General features: G+C 44.5%; 1 protein-coding gene, 1 long non-coding RNA gene and 1 pseudogene across 6 annotated transcripts in view; 1 reads left to right on the top strand and 2 right to left on the bottom strand.

Annotated features, from left to right (window-relative positions):
• LOC147735029 (membrane-spanning 4-domains subfamily A member 4A-like) overlaps positions 1 to 17,599 on the top strand; it is a 316,483-nt gene that overhangs the window by 23,290 nt on the left and 275,594 nt on the right. The gene's annotated exons all lie outside the window — the stretch shown is intronic.
• LOC147735031 (uncharacterized) lies at positions 1,859 to 2,825 on the bottom strand (annotated as a pseudogene).
• The window catches only part of LOC147735030 (uncharacterized), a 67,518-nt gene continuing 61,738 nt past the window's right edge, over positions 11,820 to 17,599 (bottom strand). Inside the window, exon 3 of the long non-coding RNA XR_015307549.1 lies at positions 11,820 to 11,954. This is a non-coding gene — a long non-coding RNA (uncharacterized LOC147735030). The remainder of the gene's footprint in view (positions 11,955 to 17,599) is intronic.

Below are 17,599 nucleotides of genomic sequence, written 5' to 3'. Positions count from 1 at the left end.
GACCAAAGCATAACAAGCATTCAAGAGCAAATGTTTGAGAGGGCCTGAAATATCAAATGCTACCTTCTGCCAAGGAAACTTAGGCCAACTCACAGGCTTAAGAGGAGCAGAGAACAGATGAAGCATCTTATCACTACTGATACAGTGTGAACAGTCTCTCACCATTCTATCCACTATTTTATCAATACCAGGCCACCAAATGTTCTCCCTAACTAGGCGTTTCATAGAAGACATGCCTATGTGACCTTGGTGTAACAAAATTCTCTTCTGTAATGAACTAGGAGGAATTATTTTACCAGCTTTAAACAAAAGACCACCAAACTCTTCAATCTCAGAAGAAACATGACAAAAAGGAGCCAATTCTGCAGAAATACATTTATTATTCGACCATCCTTCCCTTACATAGTCAAAAATCTTCTGGCACACAACATCCCTATTCAATCAATCAAACCACTCTTCTTCACTTAAAGTTAAAAACTCTTGAGAAACACAATCACCAATAGAAGCAACAACATCAACATCTTGTTCAATACCAGATACACTAACATCATTACAGGGTAATCTTGAGAGAAAATCAGCCGTGACGTTACTTTTCCCAGGTACATAAACAATTTCAAAATCATATTCCTGAAGACGTGAAGATAACCAAGCTATCCGCGCTGTGGAGTTCCATCCACCTCCAGGAGATAAAATACCCACCAGCGGTTTGTGATCCGTCCTCAAAATGAACCTATTTCCCCACACATAGTTTCTAAAATGTTCCACTGCTCAAATACAAGCTGGCAACTCTTTTTCAATAACCGAATACCTTCTTTCTGTGGAGGATAAGGTCCTGGATGCAAACGCAACACACCACTCATCTTTACTTAAACACTGACTCAAAACACCTCCAATCCCATACAGACTTGCATCCACAGTAATAATGCATTTTTTATTAATGCAAAACGATTTTAAAGTGGGAGCATTAATAATCTCATCTTTAATCTGCTTAAAAGCAAGATCTTGTTTGTCTGTCCAAATAAATTTGGCAGAATTTCTTGTCAACTCTCCAAGCAGTTCCATTTTGTTAGCAAAATTTTGAATACATTTGCTGTAATACTCGCATAAACCTGCAAAAGAGAGTAACTTTTCCTTATTGCCAGGAGCTGGCGCTTTCACAATAGCACCCACAAGGTTTTTCTTTGGAACAACCCCTTCTCCAGAAAGAGTATGTCCCAAATACTCAACCGATTTACAAAAAAATTTACATTTGCTAGCCTTAATCGTTAGTCCATATTGTTCTAACCTGGAACACACCTCCTTAAGGTGAGTGTGATGTTCATAATCATTCTTAGAAAAAATAAGTATGTCGTCCTGGAAACATTTGACAAATAAACCTAGATCTTTAAATATATGATACATAGCTCTTTGAAAGACCGAAGTGGCCGAAGCCAAACCAAATGGCATTCTCCTGAACTGAAATAAGTCATGTGGGGTGATGAAGGCTGTTTGAGTCTTCAGTAAGCTCGATCTGGTGATACGCAGACCTTAGATCCAATGTTGAAAGCACACACGCACCATCCAACATCCACAGCATTTCATTTATATTAGGAAGTGGGTGACAATCGGTAACCAAATTCTTATTAAGCGCTCTTAAGTCCACACATAACCTAATACTTTTATCAGGTTTAATTGCAAAAACAATGGGCGAAACCCACTCTGAAGACTCCACCTCCTCAATTATGTTTTCCTTCACCATAGTATCTAACATATCTCTAAGCTCATTCCTAATACTAATAGGAACCCCTCTAAGCTTTTGTTTAACTGGAAGAGTATTAGGTTTAACCTTAATTCCGTGACTGAAACCATTCAATTTTCCTCACTTGTCAGAAAAAACTTTTGGAAAAGATTGGGAAATTTCATTTGACATAGGTAATACACTAGACTCCCCTTCAGATACAGCAAGAACCGAAACAGGATCCTTTAACCTAGGATTTAACGTAACTCCTAACTTTGCTTGATCTCTCCATCCCAAAATGTTCACACCTTTCCATGCAACATATAGTTTTATAACCGCAGAATTGCTTTTGATGGTAATAAGAACTTCCTTAAAACCAATAAAATTGATTTTAGAACCATCAAAGTTATAAGCAATAATATCTGGTTTACATAAAGTATCGATATCCACTAGGTCTCCAAATGATTCTATACAATATTCATGAGAAATAATAGTCCAAGGAGAACAAGAGTCCACCATAAATTCTAAAACCTTCCCTAAAATATTTACAAAACTTTTCGGAGACGATAAGCTATCAGCTTGTGCAATATCAAATGAATCTTGTACAGATACAACAATACCAGATTCTCTAATGTCTGAGTCATTCCCCCCTTCATCAGCAACAAATGATACATTACCTCTAAAATGTTTAGAACTAGAAAATGATGATTTCTTATCATGAAAAGGTTTGGCAGGAGTCTTGCACATTTTAGAAAAATGCCCTGTGCGACCACATTTGTTGCATTGTTTGTTAATAGCTGGACGTTGCGGAAAAGAAGCAATATGGTCAGGGTTGCCACATCTGAAACAAAAAAATTGCTTATTCTTATTATAATTTCTATTGAAATAATGATTGTGAATTTACAGTACTAACTTCACTGCTAGAGGTAGAAGGACTAGTAGTGGATACCTTATCTAGTGACTTAATCCACTTATCAGATTGCTCAAGAGCTTTTGCAGTACTGATAGCCGTTTCTAAGCTTGGGTCACCCAAAATCCACAACTGTTCTTGAACTTTCTTACTCTTTACGTGCACAATAATTTGATCTCTGATCATTTCATCCGTCATAAGACCAAAGTTACAATGTAATGATAGTGCACGTAGAGCAGTTAGAAAATCATCAAAACCCTCACTGTCATCCTGAACTCTTGTATAAAATTTGAATCTGTTGAGAGCCACACTAGTAATGGGTTTAAATCTACCTTCAATTCTTGAAACAGCTTCATCATATACATTAGTATCACCACCTGACCTAACAGGCGGTAAAGTTCTAAAAACTAACTGCCTGTCTGAACCAAGGCAGTGCAAAAAAATATTCTTTTTCCTCTCTGCAGACATCCGTTCTCCATCCATTGCCTTGAGATAAGTAAAAAATTCCTCTTTCCATCTTGTCCATGGAATTGGTGGATCGATTTTGGACTGTAAAAATTTTGATGGAGGATCAAATTGCATATTTAAGTGATAGAAAAAAAAACCTTAAATATAACAATTATACGTAAACTAAATAAATACAATTGTAAACTGCATATATACAGTTCAACAGAATAAAATAGAATAGAAACTATTTAAAAAAAAAAAATACAATCCTCAAATAGTACAAAATGTTGTTTCAAAATAAAGCTGAATCCAAATAAATAAATATTCAATGTAGATATCAGGCTTATGTTCCAAAGTAATATTCTCCTATATCCTCTAGATGGCAGTAATGTAATGAAGTTGCAGAATATCCTTCTTTCAGTCAAGGATGTTGAATGATTCTTGTGTATAGTTCCAAGATAATCATAAAATAGAACTGAAAGAGTTCGTTTTGAAACACACCATAAAAAAAAACGATCTTCGTTGAAAACGACCAATTTATATATATTTGTTGTATGGATAAAGTTATCTGCCAGCGCAAAAATGCTTATTCAATAAAACACGCAGAAGATATACAAGCGTGTAAAATTGTACCTTTTTGTTCAGCGCAAAAGCAAATGTCCTTCGTGTTTCCTTCTCCGGTAACTTCACTTTACAAGTTACTATGGAAACAAAATGGCGGGCAGACGTTGTGCGTTATGACGCTGTTGCGCTAATCACGTCGTACGTAATGAAGCAGTGACACCATATGATGTATCACGCAGAGCCAACAGAATGACGTCTGCACAATGTCTCGAGCTTTTCACCCAACAAACGCCAAAAACGCATTAATTGTGGAAAATGCCGAAAAATACAGCCCAGAATCGCAGGATAAAAACGTAGGAGGAATGTAGATCAATCCGCTTCTCCTCACAGGTAAATAAAAGGAAATCTTCAGTGGATTCTTTAAATTTCTGCTTCTCTTTGAATTTCTGCTTCTGTGCTTCAAAACAACGTGGCAGAAACATGATAGAAGTCCCTCGTCGCCAATATTAAAATGATGAAAGATCCAAATATAATATAAATCCAAATTAAGCTAAGCAGAGGAAGCACAGCACATCTGTTACAATGTAGATCTTCAATATCCAAACAGTTTCTCATGGAATCTTGAACCCAAGATGTAAAATGCAGGCACGCATCATCCAGGCTCCAGCAACCAGAGAACATGAATAGACATAGACAACATAAACTAAATAAATAAAGAATGTAACAGCATATTAGCATGAGCAGATATGCCCCTACAGTATTAGGGTATATTCCTTTATTCCTTAATATTAGAAGTGCCAGTGAAGCCATAGAGAGTACCTAGGCTGGGAACTTGTCAATTCGAGTTTCACAGCAACATGATTGCTTTACTGAACCCAGGAGTGTTTGGTATCAAACAACTCCTTGTACTAAATCCACTCTGATGCCAGTTTGAGTTGTACTAAACCATGTACTCAGAGGACACCTCAGAGGTGCCCCTTGGAAACCTACCGACCCTGGGGTGGTCATTGACTGGCTTTAGGCCGCCTGACATATACTGGCATGTTTCTGGTCCCCTGGGTGGAGAGACTCTGAGTGTGGACCAGAAACAATGTTCACCCTGGGCGGAGGTGTCACACCTCCTCCCAGGGATGGGCACAGTGCTTTAAGGGGAAGCTCCAGAGGCCTGCCGCCTTTGTAATGCAACTCCCAGACTCTGCAGCTAGAAGTGGATGCTAGCCCCTGGTGTACACCCCCACTTTGGGCGGGAAAACTGTCGAGAAACTTTAGAAAGAATAGGAGGTGTGCCTACCTTTGTCAACTCCGCCCCTCAGGTGGAGGAGGCAAAGTTTAGCACACTTTTCAATCTTCTCTATTTTGAAGATGAGGTGAGTTAGGAATACACCCCCTCCCACAGGAGGGTGGCATAATAGAGGTGTAGTCACCCCAGGTCAGCAGCCTTTTGGCAATACATGTTACTCCCTAAAAAAACACCCTTAAATTTAGTATTTAGGAGGCTCCCTCAGATCTTGAAACTAGTTACCTGTGACCTAAGAAGAAGGACAAAGAAGATGCCATTGAGCGAAGCCTGAAATGACTACTGACTTGGCCTGTGTTGATGGCCTGAGTCCCAGTCCCACATTACTGTCATCAAGTGCGTGACCTGGGGCTCCCCACTCAACGTTAGGCCAAGTAAGGACACCATTTGAGATAGCCCGGCTCACCCCCTTAGTAGTTGGCATGAGCAGCCAGGCCTACCTCCAAGGCACGAGTGTTCTGTATGTGCAACCAGACCCACAGCAACCCCCTGGTGACACCACAAATGGACTCCACACGAGTTTGATAAAAACGGGTATAGCTGTATACAAAAAGATATGCGATCAGGCCACACGATACATAAGCCAACGTAGAATAAAGGGTAATATTAGTTCCGGCTGGCTGGTAGGTTCAAATCCCAACCACCAAATTCAAAATGCTATGCTGTCGCAATGCTAGAATCACACACATTGCTATAGACAAACAATAGTGCACTGCGTAACGATACAATCCTGTGCTGGGCACAGGAGAAATAATACAATACATACCGATACACCCCGGTACCTGCCATGGGAGAAATAATGCAAATGCATACTGCTACATTAATGTACTGTGAAATGAAGGAATAATGCAATGCGTCACACCCCAATCACGTACTTTGCCATTAACAAATAATGCAATGTAGAACTATCATCATGTACTTTGCAATGAAGAAATAATGCAATGCGGGCCACTACAATCCTGTACTTGGCAAGGGAGAAATAATTCAATGCGTAGCACTACAATCGTGTACTTCGTTAGGCAATAATAATGTCAGGCGTCCTAAGACAGTCCAGCAGTTTGTTAGCAGCAATATTGGCAATGTGTATTACAACAATCAGCCTCTTCCATAAAAGTTGCCCCCACACGGTTCAATGACAAAACAAAGTACAGCCTTTTACTCTGGCCCCTGTACTGCCACTCCTTTCGTCAGTATGGGCCCCACTCTGAGCCGAAGCAAAGGCTGATGTCGTCAGAAGGTCTGAGAGGCCGAGAGAGTGTCCCCCTGAGCCCGCACTCCACCCAGGTAGTCATCCACATTACCTGGGGGTGTGGCTCCAGTCTCCTCTCCTCCTTCCTCGAACTGGGCCTTCCATGCAGAACTCTCTCAACGGGCCTCAGCGGCTCGGCCTGGCAGCTCAGCTCCTCCGGGGCTGTTAGGAAGGTCTCAGGCGGCCGCAAGGCACACGTACCCCACGCCCCTGAGATTACTTTTACTCCGAATGCACATTGACCACCACACTCTCCGGATCTCTTCTGGTACGAAGCCACGCACACAACGCTGATGGAATTCCACATTGACTCTGAATGCACGATCATCAGGCACTCCTTTCTTTAGTCTTAGTTGGCACCAAGACACGCACACCACGCTGCAGAGACTCAGGGCCCGATTCACAGAATGAACTTAAGACTCAATCCTAAACTTACTACTATTTTGGTATTCACAGAAAGCACTTACTACTTTTGGCATTCACAGAATGAACTTACTACTTTTGGCATTCACAGAATGAACTTACTACTTTTGGTATTCACAGAAGTTAGGATTTTGTCTTAAGTTAGTCTTAAGACAGACTTAAGACAAACTTAAGACAGACTTAAGACAAACTTAAGACAGACTTAAGACAGACATAGGACAGACTTAAGACCAAATCCTAACTTCTGTGAATACCAAAAGCAGTAAGTGCATTCTGTGAATACCAAAATAGTAGTAAGTTTAGGATTGAGTCTTAAGTTCATTCTGTGAATTGGGCCCTCACTTTCTTCCGGTGCACACGATCAGCCGATCACCTCAAAAGTCCCAGGTTGCACTAAAGCACACACACTGCTTTACTGAGACTTTCTCAAACTCCAGTTCCCCAATATCCAGGCGCTCTTCACCACGGCAGCACCACAACACTCACCATGTCCGAGCCTCACTTCTCCTCCGGTGCACTCGATAACCAGGTGCTCCTCACCAACGCCTTCGATGCACCCTGACACACAACTTGTGCGTCTGAGACTCACTCCACTTCTGATGCACCACGACATGCATTCAGCGCGTCCGAGACTCACTTCACCTGTGATGCCCAAGTTGGCCTCCGGTGCACTCGATAACCAGGCGCTCCTCACCAACACCTTTGATGCATCCCGACACACACCCTGCACGTCTGAGACTCATTCCTCCTCCGGTGTACACGCCGAAAAGGCACTCTTCACCAGCGCCTGAAGTGCACCTCGACACGCTGCGCGTCACAGTCTCACTTCAGCTTCGGTGCACACGCTGACCAGGCGCTCTTCACTAACGCCTGCGGTGCACAGCGACACGCATCCAGAAAGGTCAAGACTCACTTCACCTGTGATGCCCAAGTTGGCCAGGCGTTCTTCACCTGTGCTTCCTGTGCACCATGACACACACCCAGCACTCCCGAGTCTCACTCCTCCTTCATGTGTCCAAAATCACAGGTACCACTTCCGAGGGTCTCAGGCAACCACAACACGCGCCCACCACTTGCTTGAAACTTCTCCAGAAATTTTTATGTTCCTGTGTTTCCAAACAGGGAGCCAGCTCACTTCGGGCCCTTGGGGTTACAAGACGCAGCACAAAGCACAGTCCCCATCAAGCAGGGGAGCCCAGTGCCTCCAAGCACCATCCCAACAGCCTCTGTCTTGGATAGAACAGCAAACTGCAGACCAGCCCCAGATCACGAAACAAGGGTTGGTCTTTCCCCAGCAGTCTCTTCAGTTGCTCCTTCCTTAGCAGAGGTTCCTCTTGACCATGAAATGAGTCCAAGCCTTTTCAGTCTCAATCCATTTCTGTTTCATTCCAACGTTCAGGGGTTTCAGCTCTCATTGTTAAACCCCTTAAGGTATTTGAAGTTTGTTGTACTCAGGGATTCCCGACCCCTCCCTAAATCAGTTTTGGGTGTCTCCCTCCCAGTGTCACCTTTCTCCCTTTGATACTGGGGGTCTGGATCCTTAATCACTCAGCAGGAGATGGGTCAATTGGTTAATAGCACCAGCCCAGGCCTTTTCACCTCCCGGGCTCCTCCTCCCCATCTCTCCAGATGCAGGACAGCCTGGTGCCATCTCAAACCCCTCCCTGGGTCAAGACCTCTCCTAGCCTCTCTCAGATCTCAGATCCAGACAGGCAATCCACATTCAGCAGAGACACACAGAAATGCTTAGAGCACAAATCTCAGCCATTTTCTAAAAGAGTGGTTTCTGAACACACAGTGACAAAACCATTTTCATAGAAAGATGTGTTATGACACTGTGAGTTCATACATACTAAACTTCACTTCTCCATTATAAATTTACAGGAAAATAGGCTACCAAAACACAACACCCGGCCTCCCCCATTCTATCCTAATGGCAGAATGGCCTTCCAGCAGTGAAAAACTAAATGGAGTATTTTTCACTGTCAGGACATTACACACGCCTTAGTATATGTCCTGCCTTTTACCTACACTGCACCCTACTCAGGGGGTACCCAATGTGTATGAAAAAGGGAAAGTAAGCCCCGACAAGTGGTTACACTTGTCAGGACTACATATTAACTTAGCAAACTGCGCGCCAGCCCTACACTGCAAGCCTGAGTTCCCTTCTCCGCGCACCTTTGCATTACTAGCCCTGGAACAAACAGTGCACATCACTAAGGACTTTACTAGTAAGGCAAACATACCAATCATGGCAAACCAATTACCATTACACTTTACATAGGGAACACTTGTACTTTGACACTGATCAGCAGTGTCAAAGTACCCAAATCATCTAAATTGCCAGCTCTATGTGAGGAAAACGGTCACTGAACTGTTTTGAACAAAGGATTTTGCCATTTGAAGAGCTGTTTAGGCTGGTTTTCCGAAACTGGCACATCCAGTGAGATGAAACATTTTGTGTTTGCATCGAAGGAACCTGTCCGGCTTACTGTTTGTTGTGTGCTTTAAAGGCATGAGTCAATGACCAGTGTACTGCTCTAAAACAGTAGATTGTTTAGTGCTGTGCTGCAAATGAAGGCTGATAGAGGCAGTGAAGGGTTCTGCGTGATGAGAGCATGTGTATGGTGTGCGCAGTGGTGGCATCCACTGTGAACTCTGTAGAGTGAGTAGTGTGGTGTGAAAAGTACATTATCATTGCAGTGTGAGTATTTTAGTACAAATCCAGTACAATCACAGGCAATTGAATAGAGTAGTGTGAGCTGTAGGCATGAGTAGTGCAATGCGAGCGTAGTATGAACACAGTTCCAGGTGTTCGGTGTGACTGCAGCTAGGGCACTGCATCATTAGCAGTGGAGTCTATGCACTGAGAGTTCAATGTGAGTCCATTGTAAGCAAGGTTGTATGCATACAACTAAAAGAGTCAGTGTGAGCTGTGCAGTGTCATTGCATAATGAGTGCAGTCTCCGTGCTTGTCTGTGTGTTGTCAGCAGTGTAGTGCGGGTAGCTCAGTGAGCACAGTGTTACATACATGTACGTATATGGCATTGCTGTAGAGTAAACCTACCCCAAAAACAGTGGGGCACTTGACAGGGTCAGAGACAAGCATATAGTTAACAAGTGATAGGAGAAGTAGCTGGTTTGTGGATGGTAAATGCATTGTGCTGTAGTGCTCTTTAAAAAGGTGTGGATGGGGATGTTGTTTCAGATCCTAGCTGCATATATAAATGCAATCACAATAGAATAGATAAAAAAGATTGCCGCCTTATTTTTAGTTTTTTACACCTCTTAGTCTGCAGTTTTATGGTGTCCTGGCTGCAGGCATGCTGAGAACCACCAGAGATAGTGAGCTGGTCTACAAAATATGCAGGGTGCTGGTCATGATGGCTTTTTAGGTCTACCCTAGCGAACGCAGCGCTGCACTGCTTTGCTTGGCGAACCTCTATTAGTGTGACTTTGGTGAGCGAAGGGAGACAAATCATGTGCGCGCACGGACAGGCGATGTGCGCGTGTCTCCTCTGTCTCACACACTCCCACCGCGCGCTCACACTACAACGCAGACACGCGCTTGTTGCTTACTGAAAACTGTGACTTGAAGAAACGTTTCACAACCTCTCTTTCCTTCTTTCATTTAGTTGCTTCCCTGTGAAATGGATCCAAAAAAGAAAAACACTCGAGGGAAATGCCCTTTTACAGAAATGTTTCTATTCCAAAGTGCAGCCTCAGGATGGAGAGAAATAAAAGGTTTTAAATATGAAAAATAAATACATAACTAAATAAAGCAAGACAGAGTGGTTGCAAAGTTGCCAGATTGGTTTTATTCAGATCCAAACACATCAGCCTCACTCTACAGACTTTGCAGTGAAGCGCTACTTTTGTTTTCCCGTCTTTCTTTGAACTGCATTGTTGTCCCCAGGTGGGGAAGTGAACCATTCCTGGATGTATTGCAATACCTGGTTGATGGGTGGATTGGAAAACAAAATGTGTACCATGGCTCTGTGTTTATGGAGGTGGTCTTTTTAAACCATACTGCTTACATTTTGTAAGGATATAAGCAATGGACATTGAAACGGTTCCCTTCAGGGCCCTGTAGTCATGTCCTTAACTTTTCAGATAAAACCACTTGGTGATTTCTGAATAGTGAGTGAGAGATCGTTAAGGTAACCATGTTGTTTCTGCGTACATTTCGCATTCTTTACTTAATCTTGCACTCCCTATGAGTGTTTGCTTTTACTTTTTTTTTAGGTAGGATATTACTCTTATCAAGTGCATAATTTGAATTGAGTCACATGCAAAGTTTTATAGCGGGCACAATTTGGTTGTAACTGAAGGCAGTGCGAGTTTCTCTCAGCTGGGCAGTATGGTGTTCAGTGGGGGAGAGGATGTGGCACAATGGCAAGAGCTGTCACTTTTGGAACTGGGGAACCGGGTTCAGCCTTCATGACCAGTCCACCAGACCACTCTACTAAGGGAGCATACTCCCATGCTTGACCTTTGAAGGCCCAAAAGACCTTAGAAGGCCTGATGTCTTAGCACAAGTATGTGTACCCTAGTGGTGTCAATTGTGGGTTAATCTTCAAGGCCGGTCCACCACAATCCATACTAAAGTTCATCTCCAGTCTTGCTGGCAGGCCTACGAAGCAGCACACCCTAGAGCAACAGTGATCCAGTCACTGTCACTCCGTCACTGAGGTCACATCAACCTTGAGCAGGTTAGGGCGGTGCGAACTGTGTGACCGAACTGGGTACCTATTTTGGGTGGGTGCGTAGTGTTTGCAAGTATATTATGGTTGATAAAAACGTGCTGCTTCCATCCTGGCCTCCAGCAATTTTCTCTAATAAAAGACAGAGGGACTCAACAACCAAAGGGGTAGGATACCACTAAATACAAATGTCAAGAAAGAATTCCCCTTTGGGCAGTGTTACACAACATGCATACTAACATGGACCACACTACATTCACAACAAAAAGATGAACAAAGAGTAAATGTAAAAATATATTCATAAGAAAGTATACAATTTATTCAGATTAAAAACATGATCCAGCCCTATCATCAATACATTACTAATCAATAAGGAAATATAAATACATTTAGACATATACAGTTAAAACAAAGAAATGGGAAACACAATAAGGAAGAATAATTCCTATTATGATGAGGGAAATACAATAGTCAATCTGAAATCAACTCTGATTTATGTTTCAGTTGTAGTCAGAGTTGTTGTCTCCACAAACTTAGCGTAATTTCCATCATATATGCATAGACGCGTTTCGACGGGCAAGTAAATAAATAGCCAACACCTTCTTCAGGAAAAATTGTTTTGTTCCCACACTAACATGTAATATCTGTAATATAAAAACAATAAAGCATAATAATACATTATATAGCCCCAATAGTTAAGCATACAGACAATATATATATATTGTTTTACATAACCTCAATGTTCAAACTGTGAATCATTCATATTGAGACAACAAAACACAACAACCATACTAGCATTTTATATATTCAATAGACAGTGACAAATAGTTGATACACATGGAAAAAGGGGGTTACAAAAACTTCATATTCTGCCATACAGTCAACTAAAGTATAGGATATCAATTTATGGTTTAAGGGTAAAGAGCCTTCATTAATTGCCCATAGATTGCAGTATCGCTGGGATATGTCAAGCATTGGTCAAACCGCACCTCCACATGCTGACAACGAATATGGACCAATAGGCTTAGTGAATGACCATTATCTAAAAAGACATATTCCTATACCTGAATCCTAGTCACTCAAGAGGTTATTACCCAGTACATCTTAATCTCCGTTTTTTAACCCAAAAGAATGCAGATATAATTACCTTTAAAAAACCTCCAATGTTAAAAACTTTATTTAAACAAACACTTTGTAGGTTTCTGTATATAGGAGAAAAAAAAGAAGAATGCACAAAAGCGCTATTCTAGCATGAACCGATGAATACGAAGTAAAATTTAGTTCTATGACAATGGCACATTACATAACACACCTACGTTATATACTCTGGCCCCACAACTGTATATTCAGTGCCTGATCAGCAACAATAAAAAAGTCATGATAACTTCGGTGATTAATGTTCTTCCTAGAGAGAGATCAGAGTTTTGTCTAGTGGAAGGGTTGACTCCTGGAAAGGTAGTGCGGCTGGTTAATGTGCCTGCTACAAAGAACATTTACCATGTAAATCACAAAGTGCACATACTGTTAACTAGGTTAGTAGGTTACTGCTTTTGTCAGAGAGATCCTTTTGTTACTTGCAGTCTATAAGTTAACATCCTAACATAGAACAGTGAGCTATTAAACTATACTGCCTACTAGTATGGTTGTCATGTGGCTTCTACACCTTGTAGTCCTTTGTCTTATGTAACATTTCCTATACTGTGATTTACACACATATAAATGATTGTCTCTGTGTAGTGTGTGTAATGTAAAGTGCTCTGACACCTTACACTGGTATGAGTGGCGCTGTAAATCAAATTAAATGCATCTGAGAAAGAGTGTGGTTATGGAGACTTGAGGGGACTGTTAAAGGCTGGTAGTGAGGGAGTCCGAGGTGTAGGTGATGATTGGGGGCACCAACAAGCATTGTTGCACAGGGCGCAACCAGCACTAAAGCCAACCCTGCTATCGAGGCCAGTCCGCCTCACCCATTGGTACCTCCATTGGCCTTGTTTCAGCAGTAGTAGCTGCAACTCACCAAGGGTCGGCAATGCAGGATTTTCACGCACACCAAACTAAGTTTGCAAACTTCACAGTCTCTCTGCTACATGCACAAGCACTTTGGCAATGGGGGACAAAATTATGTCGCAATGTTGACTAAATTATGCAACAAAAAAAAGGCTGCAGCGTAATGCAAAATATTTTCTTATACTTTATTATTTAGACATTTTTACACATGTTAAGTCTCTGCAAAGATTCTGCCTCATCTGTATCAGTATAACATACATATGCTGTAGTGAGAAAGGTGATCAGTCAACCTTTGTAAAGGGTCATCCACTTTGCAGCAACTCAAGTCACGTTTTTTAGTAACTTTTTATCCGTTTGAGCTACAAAAATGATTAGGTAAAACTGTAAGATTATGCAGTGGGTGATGTATTATGTGGCAAATATGCAGTGCCAATATTATATAGAAAACATTTGCAAACTAGGAAATTTTGCCATTCATGTTTGAACTGCTCTTGTGGAAGAAGGGAGAAGGGAGGAGAAGTACTAATGAGTGAAACTCCATGGCTTGGAGACAAATGGCTTGTGATTCCACTTTTAGGTTTAAAGCATTTTATTAAGGCAAAAACATAGGAGGTAAGGGAACATGAGGGGTAGGGGTACATACATTCAGATGAAAATAGCAGAGCAAAAATCAAAGAGCGCGATGGCGGACAAGGCTGCTGCAAAGAAAAAAGTCGATGAGCAAAATAATAAGGGCTAAGCATGGTTGCCACCATCAAGCAGGTTAGAAAGTGAAAGGCAGAGATGCAAGAAACCAACCCCACCACCCCCCGTAACCCCCCCCCCTCCAAACACCCCAACTCACCCCAACACCCTCCCACCCCCCTCCGTCCAGTGCTCAGCAATAATGCGTCCTGCCCTCCCACCCCATCCCCCGCCCCGTGAGCCCCCATCCCATGTCCTCCTAGTCAGTTGGGATCACCGGAGGTGTCAGTCTCAGGAGTCTAAGGTACCTTGGACAGGTGAGTTCTCCGAATTCTGTGGTTAAAAGCACATGAAAGGGTTGCCACAACTCGTCAAATTGCTCCACGTCCCCCGCCACCATAAGCGATAATTTCTCCATACCTAGTACATGCCAGAGCCTGTGTAGCCAGCCCGTGATGGAGGGGACCGTGGTGGTACGCCAATGAATCAAGATGTTCTGAATCACCGAACCCAGCGCTATCGCAATTTGCCTGCCCTTGCGGGAGTTCAGCGGGTACATCAGCCCATTCGGTAGACCCAGCAGGACATACGCCGGGAAGCGTGGCAATTCAATCTCAAAAGGAGCATCTATCTCATCAATAATCTCCTTCCAGTATTCCTCTAACAAGGGGCAGTCCCAAAGTACATGTGTGAGAGTCCCCACCCGACCACATCCTCTCCAGCACTCCTTCCCAATATGCCTATTCATTTCGTGTAGCCTCTCCGGGGTATAATACCAATACGTGGACACCTTGGTTAGTGTTTCTGTGAGACCTGTGTGATATGCAGAGTGTCTCGCCCGGTGCGCAATCTGATCCCACTCCTTATGACTAAGCGTCCTTCCCAGTTCCCTATTCCAGCGTTCCCTACCCGGGTTATAAAAATGAAACGGGGGGGGGGGTTGCAAGAATTTGTAAAGGTCCGTAATCAGCTTAGCATCAGAGGTGCGGGTTACCAGCCACCGCTCGTACGGCGTTATCTGGCGATCAGCAGTGCCTCGCACCTGAGATTGAAACGCCCAGTGCCTGACCTGCATGTATCGTAATCTATCTGTCTCAGGCAGGTGGAACTCCTGCTTCAAATGCTGAAAAGGGACCACTCCCTCAGAGTCATATACCTGGAAGAGCGCTCGGCAACCCGCTTCCCTCCAGTGTGAGAAGGCGCCTGGTTCCATACCGGGGGAGAAATCAGGATTGTCTACTATCGGCGTGAAAGGTGAGGGGAATGTGGTGAGTTCACAAACTTCACTGACCGTATCCCACACCCTCAAGGGGACCCGCGTGACACAGTAAGCATACAGGTTGGGGGGCGGTGAATCCGTCGCAAGAATGGCACCTCCTGAAGGGGACGCCCCGCCACTGCCTGGTCCTGAAAGAGCCAGTGCTTGTCGGATTCCCACCTACTCCATTCTACCAGGTAGCGCAGCTGCGCCGCCTGGAAGTATTTCCGGAGGTCCGGGATGCCAAGGCCTCCCGCCTCAGGGGCCAGCGTGGAGATAACCCTCTTCATTCTCGGCTTGCGGCCTTGCCAGATGAAGCGCGCAATGTCGGCTTGCGTCTGCCTGATCCATCCCGTAGGTGGCTGGAGCGGCAAAGCTCGAAAGAGGTACAAGATCTGGGGCAGGACCGTCATCTTGACCGCTGCAATCCTGCCAAGCCAGGACAACAGGCCTTTACTCCAGTGGCCCAGCTCTTCCTTGATTTTCCTACTAAGGGAGGCATAATTGGCCGTTACCATCGCTGGCAACGTCGGTGCTAGCAGGATCCCCAGGTAAGGAACCAGGGATGACGACCACTGCATGGGGAAGAGCCGTTGCAAATCTTGTCTTGTATCCGCGGCCAGGGACACATCCAGGGCCGCTGACTTGCCCATATTCATCTTAAAACCCGCCACTTTCGAAAAAGCATCTAGTTCCTGAATGCACGCCGGGAGGGCCCGTCTTGGATCATCCAGGGTCAAGAGGACATCGTCCGCATAGAGACTGATCGTATGGACATACCGCCCCATCTTTACCCCAATCGCATCTGGGTTTTGGCGAATTCTCTGGGCAAACGGCTCCATATAGAGAGCAAAGAGGAGGGGGGAATGCGGGCATCCCTGCCTGCTACCCCTTTTGATCTCGAAGCTGCGGGAGCTGCACCCATTAACTCTAACTGTAGCCGAAGGGGACTTGTAACAGTTGAAGACCATCGAGCAGAATTTTTTCTCCAATACCCATTTTCCGGAGCACCTGCTCGAGATAAGGCCAGTGAACGCGATCGAATGCTTTCTCAGCATCCACCGCCAGCAACATCCTCTCACCTGGGATCCGCGAGGCTTTCTCCAAGATGTGCGTCACCCTCTTGGTGTTATCGACGGTTTGTCTGCCGGGGACAAAACCAGCCTGATCAGCCTCAACCAGGCCCGGTAGATGCAGGGCCAATCTAGACGCCAGGATCCCTGTGTATAATTTAAGGTCAACATTCAGGAGGGATATAGGCCTGTACGAGCCGCAGAGGGCCCGGTCCTTCCCAGGTTTCGGGATCACTGAGACCGTTGCCCTCAACAGGTCCGGTGGTATGGCCCCCGGCGCGGAGAAAGAGTTAAATAGGCGGGTAAGAATAGGAGCTACAATCGGGCAAAAGGTTTTATAAAACAGGGACGTGTAACCGTCCGGGCCCGGGGCTTTCCCATGTTTGAGCCTGGCTATAGCGGATATCACTTCCTCCACATGAATACTGCGTTCGAGGTGTTCCGCCTGTGCTGGGTCCAGGGCTGGAAGGGCCACTGACTCCAAGTAGTCCGCTGTATCCTGCGGCAAAGGGGATTCCCCCATGTAAAGCGCCTCATAGAATCTACGGAACGTCTCTGCCACAGCCGCGTCGTCAGAGACTGCCACCCCATCAGAACCGAGCAGTTCCTTTACCACGTTACGCTGATGCGCTATGCGGAGCCTATTCGCTAAGAGTTTGCCACACCTGTCCCCACCGTGTAAAACGTGTGTTTCAGACGCAGCGCCGCGTATTCCGCCCTATCCATGTCCAACGCCGACAAGAGCTTCCTGGCAGCCTTCAGTTGTTTCCACACCCTAGGAGCTCCGGTACGGCGATGGACCTGTTCCAATTCTCGGACCTGGGAAGTCAGCTCCTCCCTCTTACGATGTCTCTCCCTGTTTTCTGCTGAGGAGATGGAAATGAACTCCCCCCTTAGAACCGCCTTCAATGCCGCCCACTGCGTCGCTAGTGAGGTGTCCGAATTATCGTTGTGTGCCTGATATTCCCGGATCGCTTCCTCAATGTGTTTCACTACAGTTTTTTTATGTAGGAGGGTGTCTCTAAGACGCCACACCCCACGAGAGGGGGGGCCGGTGGAAGCGCAAATGTGCCCACAACCGGCGCATGATCAGACAACGACAGGACCCCAATGTCTGCCGCCGTAGCGGAGGCACACATCGGTCCACTGACCAATAAGTGGTCCAACCGTGCATAAGTCCGGTGTGCATGTGAATAGTAAGAATAGTCCCTACTCGTGGGGTGAAGGGTGCGCCAAAGATCATGCAGGTCCATATCAGCGATTCGAG

Source organism: Lissotriton vulgaris, chromosome 1_2, assembly GCF_964263255.1.
Source record: "Lissotriton vulgaris chromosome 1_2, aLisVul1.2, whole genome shotgun sequence".
In the NCBI taxonomy this organism is placed as follows: domain Eukaryota; kingdom Metazoa; phylum Chordata; class Amphibia; order Caudata; family Salamandridae; genus Lissotriton; species Lissotriton vulgaris.
The sequence above is the reverse complement of the archived record's forward strand: the minus strand, read 5'-3'. Positions and strand labels throughout refer to the sequence as shown.